Below are 20660 nucleotides of genomic sequence, written 5' to 3' on the forward strand. Positions count from 1 at the left end.
CCCAACCGCCCCCCCCCCTCAAAGCCTGGTGGGGGGTGTGAGGGACCCCGGCCACCCGGCCGACCCGGCAGGAGGTGGAGGCGGCGGGCCCTGGAAACCACACGGCGGCCTCCCCGACGCAGCCCTTCCCCGTCTCCCCGGGGGTTCTCAGATGTTGGCAGATGGCAGAACTGAATCTGCTGAGACGTCACTCCAAAAAAGGAAAGTTGAACTGAAAAAAAAAAAAACACTCAAACTCTCCAACATCTTAGGGGAGAGCGGCGGAGGGGGGCGGGCCGCCGGCGCCCAGTGCCCACTGCTGCTTGGAAAGACCCGGCGGGGGCCGCAGGGTGCGGGGGCGGGGGGCGCGGGGAGGTAAACAAGGACGGGGCCGTTGGCCGGCGGGGACTAGTTCCTGCTGGCGCGGGGCGTGTGCAGAGCGTGCCTGGGGGTGTGCACGTGTGCAAGTCTGTGACGCGTGTTTCCCACTGGGGCTCCCGTGAGCACGATCCTGGGTGAGTGTCCCTGTGGGACCACCGGCTTGCTGCAAGTCTGCATCTGTGTCCCTGAATGTCCCCAAGTGGGTGTCCACTAAAGGACGTATTGTCGAGTCCTCACTGCCATGGGCTGTGCACAAAGTCGGCAATCTGTCCCCGGAAGCTGACCTTCCGGTGGACAAGGCCCCGCTGTGCCGTGAACTGCCTGGGTCGCCGCTCGGCCCACGTCTCCGGGGGCCTGGGCCACGGCAGCGTCCACCTAGCCTGGATCTCAGCCTGGTGAGGCCCAGCGTGCTCACGCCGGCCGCGGAGGCCTCCCGTCTGCGACAGCCCGGGGTGAGCACCGCCGTGCATGTCCCTGCGCATCTGTGCGTGTCGCCGCCGGCTCCGTGGGTGGCCCTCCCCTCGCCCTCTCCCGCGCTCCGGCCGCTCCTGAGTTATAATTTCATGGCTGAAACGCGACTCCGGCCGGGCGTCTACGGCGGGGGCGTCTGCGGCGGGCGCCCCCTCCTTCCTGCTTCGGGGCGCTGCCAAAAAGAAACTCGGCGCCGCGCCCGCGCGTGCGTGCGTGGCGGCGGGTGCGCGCGCGGCCGGGGCGGGCGGCGCGGGCCCTTTAAGGCGCCGGAGGGGCCGGGCCGGGCGCGGCGCGGGGGGCGGCGGCGGAGCCTCCTCCCGGCGGAGCCTCCTCCGGCCGAGCCTCCTCCTCCGCCGCGCCCCGCCCTCCGCCGCCGAGCGCCAGCCGCGGGCCGCCAGCCGCTCGACCCCGCGTCCGCCCGCGACCTGCGCCCGCCATGCGCGCCGAGCCGCGGGCCGGGGCCCCGGCGCCCTAGAGGCCCGCGGAGGACCGCGCGGCCTGGCCTGGCCGCCGCCGCCGCGAGGTGAGTCGGCGCCGCGGGCGGGGGCGGAACTTGGGGAACTCCGCGCGGCCCGCGGGGTCGGGGGCGCAGGCCGCCCCCGCGTGCGCCCGGCCCGGAGGCCCGCACCGCCGCCAGGTTGCCGGGAGGCCGGGAGGTCGGGCGCGGGGAGGCCCGGGGAGGCCGCGGGTGCGGGGAGGCCCGGGGAGGCCGCGGGGCCCAGGGCGCGGGGTGCAGGGAGGGACCCCTCCCGGCGGCGGCTGCCTTGGGCCCTCTCCAGTCCCCCGCCGCCCCTGTCCCCGGCCGCCCCTGCCCCCGCCGCCTCTGTCCCCGGCCTCCCCTGCCCCCGCCGCCCCCGTCCCTCCCGGGCAGTGCAGACTTGGGTGCCACGAGTTTGGGAAGTTGGACTCCGGAGCGGGTCCCCGTGGGCTGGACCGGGCAGCGCCGGGCCCGGTTCCCCAGGGCCGGTGGGAAGTGGCCGCGCCGCGCCGTCCCCGCCCGGCCCCTGCGGCGGGCGCGCGGTACCTGCAGCCGGCGCCCAGCGTCCTCCCCGGCGCGGTCCTCCGCCCGGCGCGGCGCTCGGGGCGGGTGCAGGCCGCGGGGGCGGCCCGAGCCGCGTCGGCCTCTCCCTGCCTCCCGCCTCCCCCCTGTCGGTGAGAACTGGTTTTATTATGATTATTATTTTTTTCCTCTTTGCAGATTTGGAGGAAGGATGTGAGAGCGGGAGGGAGGCGGGGGGGCCGGCGAGGATCCCTGTGGGCTGGGGGGGGGGCTCTGGCCACGCTGGGATGTGTCTTCGTGGCCTTGACTTTGCCCTTTTACAGCAGCTCCGGGTCCCTGCGGCCGCCGCGGTGGATGGGCTCTTGGGGCCAGCAGCGTGCAGGAGGGCATCTTAGGGCACTGCTGTGTTCTTCGTGGGTGGCCTTCGAGGGGGGCCCGGGGCTAGCACGCAGAGGGGAGGAGATGTGAGGAGGGGCAGCCGGAGCGGGCCTGGCCCTCTGCAGCTCTGCTGCTCTCCTTCTGTCTTCCTTTGCCTGCTTGGCTGACAGTGTGACCCCGGGCAAATTACTCAACCTCTCTGTGCTTCAGGGCTCTCCTCTGAAGAGGGGAGGGTGAAAATGGTACCCAGTCTTGGGGTCTGAGGACCTAGTGGAGTAATGCGCAGGGGCATGGTGTTACTATGACTACTGGTGGTGTTCTTCCCCGGACTCTCAAACTTGACCTTTCTTCCAAGGGCTTGGAATCTGGGAGCACAGGGCTGCCTCACCTAGCCTGGAGGGGAAGTGGGGACCTGCAGAGGGGGGTCCTTCCTCTTCACCCCCCTCTGCTTGCCCCCAGAGGATGGAGAAGGGCCTGGGCCTTCAGCCCATTGGATGCATGCAAAGACTGAGTCTGGCCAGGGAGCAGGACATCCGGCTCCCCACACCGCTGCCAGGGCCGGCTTGGGTGCCCAGACATGGGGGGCGGGAGCTGAGTGGGCTCAGCCTTGGCCTCTTCCCACTGAGCTATTTATGCTGGCTCAGATCAATACTATTGATAAATCCATGTAAATGGTAATGTGCTGTCAGGCCCCGCTGAGGGATGGAGACCCTCCTGGGGCTGCGGCCCCTCCCCTGGTGGAAGGTTGGGCTGGCAGGAAGGATTTATTTGGCATAATCCGATCTTTCCCCCAATTAATACTCACACCACCTCCCCAGATCCCAGGAGCTGCATAGCCGTGAATCTGGCTGCTCCAGAGCCCTGGGAGGCCCGATTGTTCTGGGGCCGGGAGGCTGCCGCCCACCCGCTGGCATTTGGAAGGGGCCCCAGGAGGCCTGGCCCAGCTCCTGCTGCACAGGCTGTATCCTGGCCTGTCCCCCAAGTGCGGGGGAGGGGCTGCTCCTGGGAGTCCCCACCCCCACCAGGGCTGGGCGGGGGAGTTGGTGCTGGGCTGGGATGGGGCACCCTACTGGAGGGGCGCACGGCAGATGCTCCCTGAGCCAGTCCCCACATCCGAGCTGAGCTGAGAGCTGACGTGGGGGTGCGGCTTTTATTTGTGTGTGTGTGTCTCCCTTGTGTTCCCTACTGTCTCCAGCCCCAGACAGCAGCCTCCCAGGTGACGCCTCCAGCCGCTCCCTGTAAGAGGAGCAGCCCAGGGAGCAGCCGCAGGAACGGGATTCCTGCCTGAGGTGCCCAGGGGGGGTGCCGCCCTGAGCAGCTGCCGCCGCTGGGAGGACCCTGGGCCTAGAAGCCTGTGTCCCCAGGGAGGAGAGGCCCCAGAAACCTGGAGGCAGGGACCCTGTGCCGTGATACCACCAGGCCCTGTGCGCCCCTGTCATCTGCTTACTCTTCGGGCACTCTGAGTCCGTGCCATTATTGTCCCATTTTATAGATGGTGACTTTGAGGTCCAGGGAGGTTGAGTGACCTGGCACAGGCCATACAGCCTGGGAGTGGGACTAAATGTCAAGATCTGGGTCACTCATGGGGCAGCCAGGCTGGCAGACTGGCCCGGCCGTGTTCTGGAGGGGTGCCGACCCAGGTGATGACTCCTATTGGAGCAGTGGGGGACAGGGACCCTGCCCTTGTCCTCCCCAGGGTGTGGGGAGTGGGGGCGTCAGTGCAGCTGGCAGGTCTTTGAAGTCGCATTTCATCTTAAACATTCATGCAGATTTGGCCTCGCCTCTGAGACAGGGCTGTGTTTATTTGAAGCGAAAACATGGTTTTGAATTATTTAGCGCCGTGTGTGTGTGTGTGTGTGTGTGTGTGTGTGTGTGTGTGTGTGTGTGTGAGAGAGAGAGAGAGAGAGAGAGAGAGAGAGAGAGAGAGAGAAGGGGGCTCCAGGAAGCGTTGAGCAGTTCGCGTTTGGCCTGCAGGCCGCAAGGGCCCGTGCAGGGACGGGCCTGGGGACTTGGCTGAGGCTGGAATGGGTCCTGGGGCCGCGGCAGCCTTGTCCCATTTACGGGTGGTATGGAGGGCAGAGGGCGAGGTGGCACTCTGCCTGTGGTGGAGGAATGATTGTCATTGGCACCTCCGTGGCCACACAAAGTGAGTCCAGGCACTCCCGTGCTGCCCCTGTCCTTCACTCGGGGAGTCCCCCACCCTATGCACACCTGTTGTCCCAGCAACTGGGGACGCTGAGGCAGGAGCATTGATTCAAGGCAACTCAGCAAGACTCCTTCTCAAAAGGCTGGGGACTTGGCTCAGGAGTGAAGTGCCCGGGGCTCACTCCCCAGGACCAAAACCAAAAGTCACCCAGAGCAGACTAGGCAGTCCCCAAGAGAGCAGACAGGTCAAGGTCTCAAGTTCCAGCCGGTTCCTCTCCAGCTCAGTCCTTACTTCTCTACAAGTGCTGCTCGGGTTGGTCCCCTGTCCCGTGGGACTTGGGGTCCCTGGCCTGCCTGTGGGGTGGGTTTGGCGGTTCTGGAGGGGATTCCGGAGGCGGAGCCTGATGGGACTCTGGGCAGGTTACCTGCTCTTTCTGAGCTGTAGTTTGCTTATCCTGAGACAGGCCTGCTGCTGCCAGCGCCGCACTAAGGACTCTGCTGTCCTGGGGTTGAGCAGGCAGGGCCACATCCTTTGGCTTGTACCCTGGGGAGCGGAGACCTCCTGAGGTATGGGGGGGGCCCTTGCTGTCAGGCTGGTTGGACATGAGGACCTGTCTCCCTGTTGAGGGGCTGCTGGGAAGGGCCATGAGTGGGTGGTCTCTGCCCGGGCCCAGGGAGACATGTTGTCCCCCCGTGGGCTCCTGTTCTGACCTGTGTTGCTGGTGACTGGATGTGCCCTGTGGGTTCTTTGCCCCGGGAGGCGGGGACTTTCTGGTTCCCTTTTAACCAGTGGTGTCTGTTGGGCACAGGGGACACCTGGCTTGATTGGAGGTATGGCAGCTTGGGGGACAGCAGGGGAGGAGGCCCACCTGTGACAGGTCTCCTGTGTTCTGGAAGGGCCCAGGTTCCTTGCCTGCAGAAGGAGCCCTCCGAGGCCAGCCGGAGTCCTGTGTTCGAGTCCTGCTTCCTTCAGCTCAGCGTCTACCTCGGCTCTGACCTTCTGGCCCCAGTTTCTTTATCTTTAAAAGGGAGGGAAAAAAAATAAGGCCACCTTGAGAGGGAGGCTGGCGGCGTACGGCCACTGGTGGGAAAGCCCTGTGCCGGCTGACGCTGTGGCCACTGGTCACTGGTGGTGTGGCCAGTACTGCAGAGCTGTTGGCTGGGATTTTATTGAATTTTTATTAGCTTAAGTTTAAGTGGCCTTGGTGGTGGTGGCTGGTGACCTGCAGGTTGAGTGGCACTGTGCCTGGCCCCGGCCTCTCCTTTCCCCCTATGGATTCAGTTTAGGGCTGTCCAGGGGCCGCCCTGCGGGGGCTTTTCCACAGGAGGGCCCCGCCCCCTCTCCCATCCCCTTCCCTCTTCCTGGTCCCTCTGTGGCCACCAGCTCTGGGGCAGCACTTCTGAGATCTTTCTGCAGGAGTGGGCATGTCCCTGACCTGCCATCACTGTAGCTGTGACGCTGTCATGCAACTCAGGGGAGGACTTTGAATTTCACTTCATTTTAACACCATCAAATAGCTGCCTGTGGCTCCTGGGCCCTGCCTTGTGGGCAGGGTGGCTGTAGGGACCCACCTTCGTGTCTCAGGCCTGGGCTGAGTGTCTCCTGTTCTCATTCTTGGCCCTGCCTGGCCCTGTCCCTGAGAGCGGGGTGCCTCTCTCGGTCTCCCACCTCCTGTCCTTCCCCAGCACGGGCAGGCCGGGCCCAGGCCACCGAGGGCCCAGGCTCAGATGGAGGCCGTGGTGCGGCCGCTGACCAGCAGGGCCAGAGGACCCTTGCTCTGTGTGGGGTGGGCCGCGCCTTTTCCCCACAGGAGCTGGTCATGTGCGGGCGCAGCTCAGTGGAAGTTTTGGGGGCTGATGTGGCCTTCTGAATTTCATTTGAAAAGCAGAAAGTAACATGCCCCAACCTGCCCATTGTTTGGGGCTTTACCAAAAATTTACTTTTATTAAACAAAACGCACGGACCTGTAGGAAGCATTGCAGTTTGGTACAGAGAGCAGGGAGCCCGCTCCAGCCTCCTGCTCCTCCCTCCTCCTGCCTCCTCCTGCCTCCTCCTCCTCCTTCTGCCTCCTCCCTCCTGGCTCCTCCTCCTGCCTCCTCCCTCCTACCTCCTCCTCCTCCTCCTCCTGCCTTCTGCCTCCTCCTCCTTCTCTCTCTTCCCTCCTCCTCCTCCTCCTCCTCCTCCTCCTCCTCCTCCTCCTGCTTTTTGCCGCCTCAGGCCTCTTGCCTCTTCTTCCTGCCTCCTGCCTCCCCCTCTTGCCTCCTGCCCTGCTTCCCCCTGCCTCCTGCCTCCCCCTGCCTCCTCCTCCTCCTCCTCCTGATCTTCCTGCTCCTGCTCCTCCTGCTCCTGCTCCTCCTCCTTGTCCTCCTCCTCCTCCTCCTCCCCCCCAGGTGGCTGCACTCTGGCTGCACACTCTGGCTGTGCTCCGGCCCATGCTCCCATGTTCATTCCTCTTAAATCAGACACACACTTCCTCGAGGCTCACCCCTCCCTCCTCGGTAGTCCCCGTCCAGGGCCATCTTGCGTCTGGAGCTTATTCTGGGGTGCACAGGGCGGGCTCAGCAAGCCGCCCCTGGGGTTTGTAGGGTGCCCCAGCTGAGAAGGGTTCCTGTGCTTTCTTAATGGTCAGGAAAGCACCAGGAGAAGAGTTAGCATTTCATGATGTGGGGACCTCTGTGAGATGCTTCTCAGTGACCGCAGGTGAGGTCTCGCTGGGGTGCAGCCGCGCCTCCCGCTGTCAAGTGCAGGGCTGCCCTGGAAGCAGGGCTGAGTGGCCGCGGGGCTGGAAAGCCGGGGCCTGGGCTCTTTCCTCAGTGGCCTGTTGCAGAAGCAGGTGTCGACCTCCACGCCACCATGGCTTTGTGGCCTCCGCACAGTCTTATTGGAAACTGGGGACCAGACAGGCCTGTGAGTTTGAAGGCCATGCCAGGTGGCCCCTGGCGCCCCACCCCAGGGCCATCCTTCCCGGCCTGGCCCAGGCTTTTCTGTGGTTGAGTGTGGTGAGAGAGGGCGCCGTGTAGGCAGCGGCCCTGGCTGACTCGGCCCTCTGCCTCCTGCCTATTGTGGGAGGCCACCGCCACCTTCCTTAGAGGGCCACGTGGCTGGTGGGCACCTCCTGGTGAAGCCACAGCTTTTGCACAGTTTTCTTGAGATTGTTTACCGTTCATTTCCTTCTTCCCCTTGGCTGCTAGGAGTCTCAGAGCTGAGTTTGTAGTCCGCTTGCAGCTACCACTGGTGTGTGGTGTGGTTTTCCTGCTTCGCCTGAGCTCAGATGAATGCATCTCTGCTTTCTCTCTGCCCTGGCTTTGCTCTCTGATGGCATCTTACCGTGGGAATTCCCGAGAGTCGACTTGGCTCCTGAGAGGTCGAGGCAGCAGGGCTGGAGCCTGGGACAGGAGATGCTTTGCGGTGGGTGCTCCTCCCAGGGGTTCCGGAGGAAGACCTGCCCCGTGGAGGGCCTCGGCAGGGCCAGACTGGGCAGTCTTTGGATGCCCACCTCCAGTCTGGCTGGGAAAATGACAGGGGGTGACTGGGTGGTGACTGACGTCCCTTAGCGGCCTGCTGGGGTCCTGCTGGCTTGAGGTAGGTGGCGGTCACTCCTGGGTGTCCCGGGACTGGGGAGTCACTTCCGAGGCCTGGATCCCCTGCAGACCCGCTGCTCAGGCTTCACGCCTGCTTCTTCTGGACCTGGGGTATCTCTGAGCTGGGACGGAACGGGGGAGGTGCCCGTGGGAGGCGGAGAGGAGCCCAGGGACTGGATGCTGCTGCCGCCTGTGTCTGTGCGCGGGGGGGGGGGGGGGGGGGGGCACGTGCGCGGGGGGGCACCTGCCCGGTGGCTCTCAGGGAGGCCTCTCTTGGGCCCAGTGGCTAAGTCACTGCCTCCTGTGTCCTTGGGGGCGGGTCTCCATGGCCAGTGTGGGCACCTTGAGGAGCCACAGATTGAGTGGCAGCACTCTGGGCTCCGGAGCCCTGGTGTGGGTGGTGGCCTCAGGCAGGTCATTCATCCCACAGCCGCGCCCAGGCCCCCTCATCCTGCTCCTGGGCCCTGGAGCAGACCGTGGGCCGGTGGCCTGGACTCAGCAGGTTCCGCAAGGACCTCCGGTCCCCTTGCTCCTGACCCGAGCCCCAGAGTGTGGCCCCCAGTGCCTGCACTGGGGGGCCCCGGCAGGGGGACTGGCCCCGCCTGCTGCAGGCCCCCAGCAGGACACCAGCGCCTGGTCCCACCTTTGCAGGCCGTGCCCAGTGCCCGTGTGTGGGGCGTCCCGTCCTGGTGGCGGGACGCATTCCTGTGGCCTCTTCCTCTGCCAGGGGCTCTCGTCACAAGTCCTAGAAGCCAGGCCCAGAGCTGCCTCGGGCCCTTTGTCCTCAGGCTGAACCCCGAAGTGCCCGCTGAGACCCCGGGGGAGCCGGCTGGGCGGCTGTGCTGTCTCTTGTGGTCATGGTGACCTGCCTGGCACCAGCCGGCTTGTTAGGCTACGAGGCAGGCCGGTGGCCAGGGGAGGTGGTGGCCGTGGGCACAGGGCCTAAGGGCATCCTCTCTGGAGCCCACAAGGGTTGGAACACCCAGCCCCAGAAGGTCAGGATTTTGTGTGATGGTGGCCCCCACGGTCAGCTGGTCCAGTGGAGAGGCCGGGGACACCGCTCTGGCCCGCCACACCCCACCCGTGCTGCCTGCACGGCTCCACCTTGTTCCCTGCACTCTGGTCTCAGCCCCGGGGGGATGGTTTAGCGTCCCCGCTCCCACCCAGATCCATGTCCCTTGAAGGTCCTGTGCATGTGGCCTTGGGAGTGGTGGCAGAGATGGCTACATGGAGGAGGGCGGGCTTCAGTTCCACGTGGTGCTGTCCTGCAAGAGGGGGGATGCCAAGGGGAGCCCACCAGGGGACAGAGAGGGGTCAGAGCCCCCAGGCCTGTGGCCCCCAGAGCTGGACAGAGGCCAGGCCAGGTTGTCCTGCAGAAGAAACCAGCCACTCCTGCTCCCTGATTTCTGACTTGTGGCCCCCAGAGCCATGGAAAGGCCGTGTGTCCCGGCCCCGCGTGGGCTCGGGCTTTCCTGTTGGAGCTGCACCCGAGTCAGAGCCTGGCATCGCCCCATGTGGCCACTGTGGGTCCCCATGCCCAGAGCCCGCCAGCCTTGGCCCTGCCTGGCCCCTCGCGCTGGCCGGGGCGTCTGCGTGGGCAATTCCGCCCCCGTGCTGCCATTTCCTCTGGAGTCCGCCGGACGCGCTCTCACCCCAGGGCCTTTGCCCAGGCTCTGCCCAGAACTTTATTCCCTGGCATCTGCAGGACACATCCTGTCCCTCACGCTTCGGCCACCCTAGGGGCCATCTGTGGGCCTGCCCTCCGTGCCCTCCTTCCTTCCTCCCTGGGCTGCTGAGCCGGTTCCTCATCTTGCGGCCGTGGCCGTGCTGGAGTGGGCATCTGCAGGGGCAGTGCTTTACCTCTCTTCCTGCTGTGTCCAGGGTCTAGGTTAGTGCCGCGCACACACAGTCCATGGGATCCAGCTGTCCACTGTCCCCGTGGCGGGGCCCAAAAGGAGTGCCCTTGCAGCAGTCCCTGCCCCCCGGCCCACCTCAGGCTCTGCTGTGGACGCTGGGCTCAGGTTCTGGTCCGCAGGGCGTGGGGGCTTGGGATGGAGGCAGGTGTGGCTTGCGGGTGTGGACGTGCTGGTGGCAGGCCTGGTGTTGCTGTTGGCTCCGGGCACACGACCTGTCACCGCCTTCTTTGGTGGACTGCCGGCATGGACAGGGCTGGTTTGTTCTAGCGTCCCTTCCCTGGGACTTAGGCCCTCCGACCTCGCTGGGGATAGTCCTGGGTCCCGTGTGTGCCCAGCCCTGGGCTCTGCAGCCCCTGTCTCTGCCCTGACCAGGCTGTTCCCTCGGGGTCGCCCTGCAGGCTGGTGGGCAGGCGGGCCAGCGGGCTGGTGCTGACCTGTCTGTCTCGGCTTCTCGGCTCAGCTATAAATAGCAGCCGCAGCCGCTGGCAGGAAGCGGTGTCTCCTGGCACCTGGGCTCTGCTGCTGCCCTCACCGCAGCCTTGCATCCCTGGGATGGGAGGCCAGGGCAGACCAGGTGTGGCCTGCAGGCCTGCTGTGTGGCCTTCTGGCCCTCGCAGCCTCTCTGTGCCGAGCCCCCGGCCCGCCTCTGGGCTGTGCAGGGCGCCTCTGGGTGTTTGGTGGCAGTGAGGGCCCCTTGACCTGCAGTGAGAGTGGCCTGGAGGAGACGGGAGGGCACCAGGGCCCTGTCAGGCTACCGGACTGGGGGCGTGCTGCCTGTAGTCCTGGACTGGCCCCGGGTCCCTGGGAGGCTGCTGTCCTCTGCCGCTGCGACTCTGCACAACCTCCCTGGGACTCAGAAGGGTTACCTCCCACATCTAGCAGGAGAGGGACAGAGGGGCTTGGAAGCCAGGAAGGCGTGTCCTCGGGCCCTGGTCATCTCCGGGGCCTCCGTGGTTACTGTTGCAGTTGTGTTCTGTGGTTGCAGGGCAGGGCTGGGCTTGTCCTTGCTGGACTGATCTGGGGTCTGGGATTGCGTGGCCATTGGTGGCCACTGGGGAGGATACTGACCCACATGAGGGTGTGGAGTGGCCATAAGTCGCGCACCTGTGAGTAGCCCTGTCCCCCACTGCAGATGTCCAGATGGCTGGGGTGACTGCTGCCTGGTCTTCCAGGCGTCTTGCTGTCCTGCACCTCGCAGGCCCTGCCAGTCCCCGGGCGCCTTCCGGCTTCGCGGGAGCCAAAGCGCATGGGGCGTTTTACGGTGGTGGTCTTGGCCCTGGAGGTGTGGACAGGGCCAGGCCCAGTGGGTGGGATGTCCTGGGTAGTGGGCCGTCCAGGGGGCAGCTGTGCCTGCCAAGCAAGACTGCGTTGCCCTGGGGTTGCCCATCGCCACCCCAGAGCGAGGTCTGCGTGGTGGTCGCAGGCTCCCTGGAAGGCCAGGCTGCGACCTGTGGCCCAGGTGACAGTCCCATGTATGCTCACGGTGCTGTGGGGGTGGAAAGGGCCGTGTAGACCTGGAAGTCACCCGCTGGAGACCAGGGCCCAGGGGATGGGGCCTGGGGGCTCAGTGGAGTCCCAGAGGTGTTTTTGTGTTGGAGCCTGTGGCTAAGAGCACAGTGATTGTCCCCAAGGGCTTCCCGGATCCCCAGAAGCTGGGCATGTCGTAATGGACGTCACAGGGAGGTGCCCACTGCAGACCTGGCTGTCGGGCTGCTGAGGTCTGGGGTTCTCCAGGCGTGGTCTGCAGATGCCACCTGCTGGCTTTGAGGATGAGGGTCCCTGAGCTTGGGGAGGCAGGTGGTGTGAGGACCAGATTCCTCCCTGGGGCCAGCTCCGGGTCTGCCAGGCGCGGGAGCAGCTTGTGCCAGGGCACCGTCTGCGCCTGCTTGTGCCAGTAGCCGCGGCACGCCATGCAGAGAGCGTGCTGGGACACCGCTGTGGCAGAGTGCGGGACGCCTGCAGAGCTGCCTCTGCCCGTGACCTTGAGCCCACGGCGGGCGGGGTTGTTGGAAGGAGGCTGCAGGCCTGCTGCAGGTGGCCTTGGAGTCCGCTGGCCTTTCCCTTTCTCGGCCCTGCTGACCAGCATCGGCTGTGCTCTGGGAAGGTGAGGTGCGAGAGACACTCCTGTCCGGGAACAGCAGGGAGGGGACGGGGGAGGGGCACCTGTGGGCTCTGCTGTGGGGAGAAGGGCCCTGTGAGGCGGGGACATTTGGCTGCTTTTTTTCTTTTTTTTTTTTAAAGATCCTTTCAAATCCAGCGGGGGTGCCTGGCTGCCTCCGCTGGCCAGGAAAACAGTGTGTCCCCACGTCCTCCACGACCAGCTGCATGTGGCTCTTCTGGGGCGTGATCTCCAGTGCCACAGCCCTGTCCCCAGGGGCAGGTGTTCCAGATTCTCAGGGCGGCTGGCCATGCTTGCTTCCTCCCCAGCTGCTCTGAGAGGAGGAAGGCACTGGGCCTCCTGCCCTCAAGGCCTCTGGGCTCTGGGCCTGCGGCCAGGAGCCTGCAGTTAAATGAAGGGCCTGTGCAGGAGGGGAGCTTCTCTGGTGGCTGCTGGAGGAGGCTCCAGAGACCGGACCCCAGCTCCTGTGGCTGCAGTGTGGCCTGTGTGAGGTCTGGGGGCAAGGAGGACGGGCAGCCTGAGGCTGGCTCTGGGACAGTGATTGTCTTTTGTTAAGAAAAGAAATTTCAGGTGACTTTCAGGTCCCCCAGGCTCCGGCTGCCTTCCAGCTGCATGAAGGCATCTCTGATTGGGCTGCGCGTGCTCCCTGCTGGCCGTGGCCTGTCTCCTCCGTGGGCCGTGGGGTTCACGTGGCCCTATCCCCTACAGTTGGCCATCAGGGAGCTCATGAATCTGTGGATCAGCAGTGGTCACCTGTCACAGGCTCTTCTATGCTCCCGCCTAGTGGTCTCCTCCTGTGGTCAGGTGGGCGCATACCTGAGCGGTTCCCAGTGGGGCCCAGTGACCTGGCCCTCCTCTGCTGCCCTCCCCGGCTGCGGGCCCTGGGCCTGTCATTCCATTGCCCTGGGCCTCGTTTCCCTGTAGGTAACGTGGGGACAGGTGAGGACCTGCCTTCCGGGCCCTTTGCAGAATATGAGGGGTGATAGCGTCTGGAGCCCACTGGCTCTTTGCCAAGCCGCGTTGGGGCCATGTTGTGTGATTGGGCTGGTCACTGGTGTGAGCCGCGTGGCTGGGGACTCCTGGAGGCGGCTGTGGTGAGAGTGGCCCTAGGGCAGTAGCCAGACGCAGGCCGTCTGGTGCCTACATGCTGTTGCTGGTGGGATTCAGGCAGGTGCCGGGCTGCAGCAGGCTGTCCCCCCTCTTGGAGGTGCCAGTGCCCTGCGAGTCCTTGCCCCCAGGCTGGACGCAGACAGGCTTTGGTTCTGAGAAGCAGGATAAGGGGCGCCCTGAGTTGAAAAGTCAGGGAGAAGGCGCAGGAGGAAGGGAGAGCGTCCTCACGCCAGCGCCAGGGTCTGCACCGTGGGGGCCACGCAGGGCTCAGACGGGGTGAAGCGGGACCGGGTTCCCGGGCTGCCTCCCCCTGCCTCACTGGGAGACTCGGGCAGGAGAGGCTGCCTCCGAGCCCTGCTGTCTGCTGTCCCTCCTTGCTCACGGGAACCGCAGCTGCGGCCTGAGGTGTTCCCACTGGCCAGGTCCTCGGTGGGGGCTGTCCTGTGCTCATCATTGAGCCTCAGGGCAGGCCTAAGGCTGGACCCTGCCTTGTCTCCTGGTGTGAAGTGGGACAGAGGTTTTCTTGAGGTGTGTAGGTGACCCCGGAAGGAGCCGTCTGTCACCTTGGCTGGACGTTGGCCTTGACTTGACCCTCTGGAGATCGGGGTACCCTGTGCCACTTTCCTCTGTGCTTGCTGTGGGGGCTCAGCGACCTTTCACCTTTGCTAGGTGTTTGGGGGCGGTGCAGGACCCCCTGGCAGAGGGGCGCTGCTGGCGGGCAGGTGGGGGGGTGTCTCCAAGGGCCCCCCCCCCAGGGCGGCTCAGCAGAGATCCCCAGGGGATTAAGTGCCTTCACTGATCCTCATGAGAACCTGAGCGGCTTATCTCCTCTGAGATAAGGGCCAGGCGGGCAGGCCCAGGCGGCCTGGGGACTCTGTCCTCGCCCCACCCGCCCCTCTGCTGCAATGGCTGCAGTGGGACAGCACGTGTGCTTGTTGTGCGTATCTCCTGGCGGCAGGCGTGTGTGTGGTGCCTGGACCCCTCTGCAGTCCCGGGGGTCAGCGAGGACCCCTTTCCCCAGGCTCGGGCTCCTGCCTTCCTCCACTGCCGACCAGCCTCCAGCGGCCCAGACGGCCTGTGTGGCGTCTGCTGGGGCAATGCCTTTCGCCAAGCAGCACAGATCCCTCTAGTAAGTCCCCACTGCCCCAGCGCTTACTCCCCGACAGAGCTCTGGGCACAGGGACCGAGGTTGGGAGCCGCGGCCTGGCCACTGACGCTGTCAGGAAGGCTACGGCAGCTGCCCCTCGCTGTGGTGGCCGACAGAGCCTTTGATGGTGGGTGGTGGAGTGGCCTTTGGAGTGGCCGGGATGGTGGTGGGGGCACTGCCTGGGGACTGTCCTAACGGCTGTCCGAGCACAGTCCTGGGATACCACGCGGTTCCCGGGGAGACTGCAGCAGCAGCAGCTGCAGTAGTGACACACAGGGGGACCACTGCCACGGGCCTCTGTCCCACCTCGGTAGTAATGACAACAGGAGCGAGTGGCAGACGGTCTGTGACGGCCCCGCCCACTGCCATCTGGCATGGACGTCGTGGTGGCCTCTTGCTGGCCCTGAACCCGCGCTGGTCCCTGCCGACTGCTCACAGAGGTGCAGCCCGAGCAGCCTAGCGGGGGAGAGGCCGAGCTGTCCACCCTTCCCGCCCGAGAGGCGCGCCCAGGCTGGCCCCGGCTCCCCACCTCCGGCCTGTGCACTTGCGTCCACGCCCGGGGTGCCCCCATGGCTGCCTTCCCGCTGCCCCCTGGGGCTCCACCTGGCACCTGCAGAGACCCAGGAGGATGTCGGGGTTGGGGGAGGAGGCCCAGCAGAGGACCCCGTGTTCCCTCCGCCCACCCCCTCTGCTGTCCAGCCGCCTCCCCCCACAGCCCTCTGTGGTTCCATGTGTTTACCTTTTTCTCACCTGAGGAGAGTGGGCAGGGCCTGCGACCAGCCAGGAGCCCAGTGTGGCCACAGGAGGACCAGAGTGCTGCCCTGGGCCGCAGCGGGGCAGGCCTCAACCTGAGGCTGGGAGGAAGGTTGTCCCAGGAGGGACACTGGGCAGGGGCAGGCTTGTGGGGCTGGGCTGGGGCACCTAGGGACAAACTTTAATGTCAGTGGGACCCTTCTTGGGGAGGCGCAGATGTTTTGGACCCGGATGTGGTGACGGTCGGGCCCTGGGATGTGCGGACACAACCGAGTAGCTCACTGTTGGACTTTGTTTTGGGAATCCCCTCAGTAAAGAGATTGGGGAAAGGGGCTGGGGATGTGGCTCAAGCGGTAGCGTGCTCGCCTGGCATGCGTGCGGCCCGGGTTCGATCCTCAGCACCACAAACAAACAAAGATGTTGTGTCTGCTGAAAACTAAAAAATAAATATTAAAATTCTCTCTCTCTCTCTCCCTCCCTCTCACTCTATCTTTAAAAAAAAAGAAAGTGGAGGGGGAGCAGGAGCCTGGGCTCAGGCGCCCTGAGGGTTGGGGTCTGGCTGTGTCCTCCCTGTCCCCGCCCACACCCCTGTCCCTGGGGTGCGGCCTGGATAGGAGAGAGGTCTGTGTGTGTCTGGTGTGATTAGGGCATTGGAGCTGGTCATGGAGCAGATACCAGGCCCAGAGGTGTACCCCTGGTCCCTACCTCCACCTGGTCACAGAAGCGGAAATGTCCCCTGCAGGGCCACTCCTTGAATCATCGTGGCTCCTGTGAAATGCGCTGCGGAATGCGTGGGGCACCGGCAGTTTTCAGTTTCCGCTCTGACTTGCTGCTCTCCCTCTCCCCCCCCAGCCTGATGACCTTGGCTTCTGGGCGCCTGCTGGGCTCACGCCAGGTCATAGGGACACGAACAGGGGACATCAGGAAGAATACTTCAGGCTGCGGCTCCCTGAGGTCCTTGGTTTTCCCACCCGTGTGTCGGGTAGCGAGGGAGCAGGGGGCACCCCTGCCTGGAGGGCTTGGTGCTGGTGCCAGGGGCCTGTGGCTGGGGAGGCCATGGCCCGTCACCCCAGATGGAGCCCTGTTCAAAGAGGGTCGTGGGGGCCGCTGGGTGCCTGTGCTTCCGTCCCCACAGCCACCGTCCCCAAGCCTGGGCCCCTCCTGCCCGCTGCAGAGCCGGCGACCGGCTGTGCTCCCTCTGGTCCTCCGCCTCTGTGCTCCCTGGGCCCTAATTCTGGTGCCCTCAGTGATGGGGATGAAGCTGCTGCCAGGCTCTGGGTGCGAGGCCCTGCGGAGGCAAGTGGACTGGACAGAGTTTCTCCAGGAAGCTGTGTCCCTGCCATCTTCCCGTCTCACGATGGGGACCCTGTAGAAGGTGCAGAAGTGCCAAGTGACTTCCTCCCTCTGGCTTTGCCAAAGGGCAGCACGGGCTCCAGCTGGGCTGGTTTCAGCTGCCTTTATCCTTATTTCCATTTTGCCACAGAAGAGACGCGGAGACAGACGGGCATAGGTCCCCGGTTGGAGCTGTGGCTGGACTTGGGCTGGTGGTGCCGTGTGGTGGCCCTGGGCTGGGCCTCACGTCCCCATCTGTCCCTGACCTCCACTGTCGAGAGAGGTGTGGGGGTCTTGCAGGCAGAGGGGGCTCCTGGGGTCAGAGGAAGGGCAAATGGCCAGCTCCTGGCTGCCCCCAGAGCCCCGGCAATACGTGTCACCCTCCAGTGCTGGACGCTGGACTCTGGATGTGCTAGAGTGTCCCCTGGGTCCCCGGTGACCAATCTCTTTCACTGTCTCCTGACCTGGGCCATTAATTGCTTTTGGCGGTCGATGCCACCCTTCCCTCCTGGCATCCCCCGTGGCTCGCGGGTCCTGATGGCCTAGTCCCAGCCCCTCCTCCTCATGGGCCCGGGCTCCTGGGCAGAGCTGTCCTCTGTGCAGAGCCTGGCAGTGGATGTGCAGGATACTGGCCGGCCATGGCGGGCCCCAGGGAGTTCCTGGGGGAGGTGGCTGCTGTCCAGGTGGCAGCTGGGCCACCAAGGGCAGCTCCCACCACGTGTCCCCACAGAGCCCCCTCTGGTCTCTGTCCTAGGGCCCCAGGCCTGGGCTGCGGCAGAGGTGGCGTGGCCACCTGGAAGCCGTGACCGTCTCTGCTGAGGCTCCGGCACCTTCTTGCCCCGCCCCGTCTGCAGTGGGGGGTACGGGTGGCATTAGGCTTGATGGTCCCAGCACCGTGTCTGCCTGGGAAACCCCTGTGGGCTGGCAAGGGCTGGGGCGGGCGGCCAGGTGGATGGGCGGCCAGGTGGATGGGCAGATGGCGCTCTGTGTTGTGGGCCTGCGGGTCCTGGCCCTGCCCTGCGCTGGCTGGGAGCCATGCTGCTGTCTGAGGGCCCTGCCCTCCTCCCAGAACTGCGGCTTCTTTCTGGTGGCTGATGGCCCCAGGCTGCTGCGTCTGGCTGGCTCTGCACCCTTGAGCCAGAAGAGGGCCCGGAGGTTTCTGAGAGCAGGTTCCAGACCCACTGGCATGCGAGGAAGAGGGTGGGGTGGCCTCAGATGGACGGTCCCGTCTCCCTGACCCTGGCTGACTGTGTGGTCCCGGGCAAGTGGTTGGACCTCCTGGGCCTCAGTTTCTCCACCTGTGAAGTGGGCCAGATGGCGGCAGCTCACAGGCTGTGGAGACGTGTGGGGTCTGGTGGCCGTGGGCCTGCAGTGACTGTGGTGATGGGCACTGTTTGGGGGCTGGGCCTGCTGGACCCTGTACCAGGAAGTCTCAAGTGGGGCCTGGGCAGGTGGGCATGGGGCGGGGTGTGCATCGTAGCTTGGGCCTGCGCACTGCGTGTTTCCCTGGACAGGTCTTCTGTCCCTGTGGATGGGCCCCCCTCTCCTGGCCCTCCAGCCCCCCAGCCCCTGTCCACCGTCTGCCCGCCTCTTGGCCTTGGTCTGGAGGCTGCTGCTTCTCTGGGGGGAGTGGCTCCCCCGCCGCCTGCCCGCCCGCCCGCAGTGGTAGCCGAGACCTTGGCAGGCTTTGAAGGCTTCCCTCAGCTTCAGGGAGAGCGGTGACCACCCAGCTGTCACTTTAGAAGGAAAATTAAATGTCCCTGTTGCTTCTGAATGGAAAGGCAGTGGAGGTGCCCTCCCCCCACTGTCAGGGCCGCTGGCTCCATGGTGACAGGACACAGTGACAGGCCTGCGGGACCGGGGCTGCTCCCGCTCTCCTGGGTGGAGAGGTGGGCTCAGGGGCCAGGTCAGTCCTGGGGGTGGAGGACGCCTTCTCACAGCACCGTCCCCACTTGGATCTGGCTTGTGCTGCCCCTGGCCAGCCTGCAGAGGTGCCTTCTGGGAGGCCATGCTGGATCCACAGTGTACCTGGCTGGAGGTCCGAGACCCTTGCAGAGCACAGCTTGGTGCAGTGGTCCTGCTGGGTGTCCCTCCAGCTGGGCTCTGGGAGGAGGCCGGGCAGTGGAGTGGGGGATGCCAGCCTATGTCTCGCAGCATTTGGCCACCTGCCCTGGGGGCACAGGACCCTGGAGGCAAAGGCCTGCGCCTGGGGCTTGGAGGACCACATCCTTGGGCCTTCTCCTGGTGGCCCAGCAGCCTGGTGGGAAGGGTCAGGGCGGCACCCTGTGGTTGGGTCCCCTGTGGGGGGTGGGGGGTGGGCCGTGGCCTCCCCATGGGAGCCGCCCTGCTGGCTGTCCTACCTGGTGAGTCTAGCAGCCCCCAGCTGCTCTGGCCCCACTCAGGCCTTGCTCTTGCCAGCTGCACCCTGACCTCAGTGCCTGGCCCTGCTGGGGAGGACCCCGACCTTCATGGGGGGGGGTCACCTGGTTCCTGTCGCCGTGGCTACTGCTCTTGGAAGCCCCTGCTTGCTGCCGGTGCACCTGTGGGAGTGTGGGTCGCCTCCAGGACCCACCTCGTGACCTCATGCCTGTGGTGGGGCTCCCACCCCACGTCTGTGGCTTCAGGCTGTTGGTGGCCTTGGGGTGGAAGCAGGAAGAGCCTGTGGCCTTGTGTCTGTGAGTGGACGGGGACAGGCCAGCTGGCCTCTGTGGTGTGTGCTTGGGTGGCTTCTTGGGGGTCCTGGGAGGGCACAGGCTAGGAGGGGTCTGGGGGCTCCTTTGGGGCTGGTGAGGGTGGGCCTGGGGAGGGGCCCTTGGGGGCCCCACCCTTCCTGCAGCTGTCTGTGGCCAGGCCCGGTGGCTGTCTTCCCGGCCTCTGGACCTGCCCCCCCGGACCCCATGTCCCGTGGACCCCACAACCCCTGGTCCCCACAGCCTGTCTGAGCCAAGTGGGGGTGTGGAGAGCTTGGTGGCAGGGCCCGGGCGTGAACGTGTGTGTGTGTGTGTGTGTGAGTGGTGAGTGCTGGCAGCTGGCAGGAGGTGGGCCTCAGCTGTGCCCAGGGCCATGTTGCGCTGTCCCTCTGGGTTCCCAGCAGTTCTGGTGGCCGAGGAGGGTCCCTCCTGCCCTGGCTCCCATGGGTCCTGGCTCCTGAGGTCTGGAGAGCTGGCCTGTGTTTGACTTGGCCAGGGTCCCTTCCCTGCATGGTGCCTGCGTGAGGTGCCTCCACCCTGACCCTCAGCTCCTGGTCTAGGCAGGGGAAGGACACACTAGTGCTTGTGAGGACTAAGAGGGTGACATGGTGAACAGGGACGCAGAGGGCGCAGGAAGTGGGCACTTGGCCCCTAGCTGTCCAGGGCTGGCTCCCCTGGGCTCTGCCTCTGGCCTGCTGTGGACTTGGCTGCACTGTGTCTTTCCTGCCCCCTCCCACCTGGACAGCCCCTCAGGCCTGCCTTGTTGGCTGTCTGGACAGGGGCAGGGCCCTCCCAGGGCTGCCTGTTTCCACTGAACCTGCTGGATTCTCAAACTGGAGGGACCTGCCTGCCCGCTTCCCCTGGTCCAGCCAGGGCCCTGGGGCATTTGTCCAGCCAGCCGCCTCCTAGGCCCCTCCCTCCCCGCAGTCCTCCCTGCCTCTGGCCAGCTCGGCAGCAGCCTCTGCCTTCCTGAGGTCCCTGCTGGGTCAGTTCCCTAAACCGGGGACCCCGCGTGCGTCTCCTCATACTGGGAGTCGCGGTGTCCTCTCCTGGACCGCCTGCCCTGGACCCTATGCTGGGTGTCCGGGGTTGCCGCTGCTCTGGTGCCTGGAGTCAGAGTTGGCATGGGATTCCCAGCTGTGCCCAGGGCGGAGGCTGGAGCCTCCCGTTCCCCCGGGGAGATTGCCTTCTGGGCCTGGCCCTGCGGAGCCATCCCAGGCAGGCTGCAGGTGGCTGGCCACCGAGGCTCTGGGAGCCACGCCCAGGCCTTCCCTGCCTCCAGCCTCCCGCAGGGCCTGTCCCTGGAGCTGCCGCAGATGGCGAGACCCAGTGCCAGGCCCGGCACCAGTGAGAGCGCCTCCTGGAGAATAAAGGGCAGAAAGATGCTGCCGGGCTGTCCCTCTTGAGGGTCCCCTGGCGTGTGGGAGGGCTGCCAGGCAGGTGGGGTTGGAGAGGGCGGCTCGCCAGCCACTGGACAGGGCACAGCACTGCTGGCCCCGAGAGCTTGCCCAGGGCATGGCCTGGCTCTTGCATTCCATGTCCGGCTACTTGGTGGTTCGTCATTTTCTTTCTGGGGACAAGGAAACGGGCTCAGAGGTGAAGCTCCCGGGCTCAGGTTGCACAGTCAGGAGGGGCAGGCCAGTTGAACCCAGGGACC

General features: G+C 65.5%; 1 protein-coding gene across 19 annotated transcripts in view; it reads left to right on the forward strand.

The window, feature by feature from the left end:
* Window positions 1-476: 476 nt before the first annotated feature.
* Window positions 477-20660, forward strand: part of Ncor2 (nuclear receptor corepressor 2) — a 142856-nt gene continuing 122672 nt past the window's right edge. For 17 of the 19 annotated variants that reach the window (XM_058579773.1, XM_058579784.1, XM_058579785.1 and 14 more), the window contains exon 1: window positions 1276-1354. The gene's annotated coding sequence lies outside the window, so the exon portion shown is untranslated. Of the gene's footprint in view, window positions 495-794; window positions 813-1275; window positions 1355-20660 lie in introns of those variants that run through there. The other 2 variants (XM_058579774.1, XM_058579775.1) reach the window with 2 other exon arrangements.

Source organism: Marmota monax, unplaced genomic scaffold (genome assembly GCF_021218885.2).
Source record: "Marmota monax isolate L192 unplaced genomic scaffold, Marmota_monax_Labrador192_F-V1.1 WCK01_AAM20220418_F8-fsc00092, whole genome shotgun sequence".
Classification (NCBI taxonomy): Eukaryota; Metazoa; Chordata; class Mammalia; order Rodentia; family Sciuridae; genus Marmota; species Marmota monax.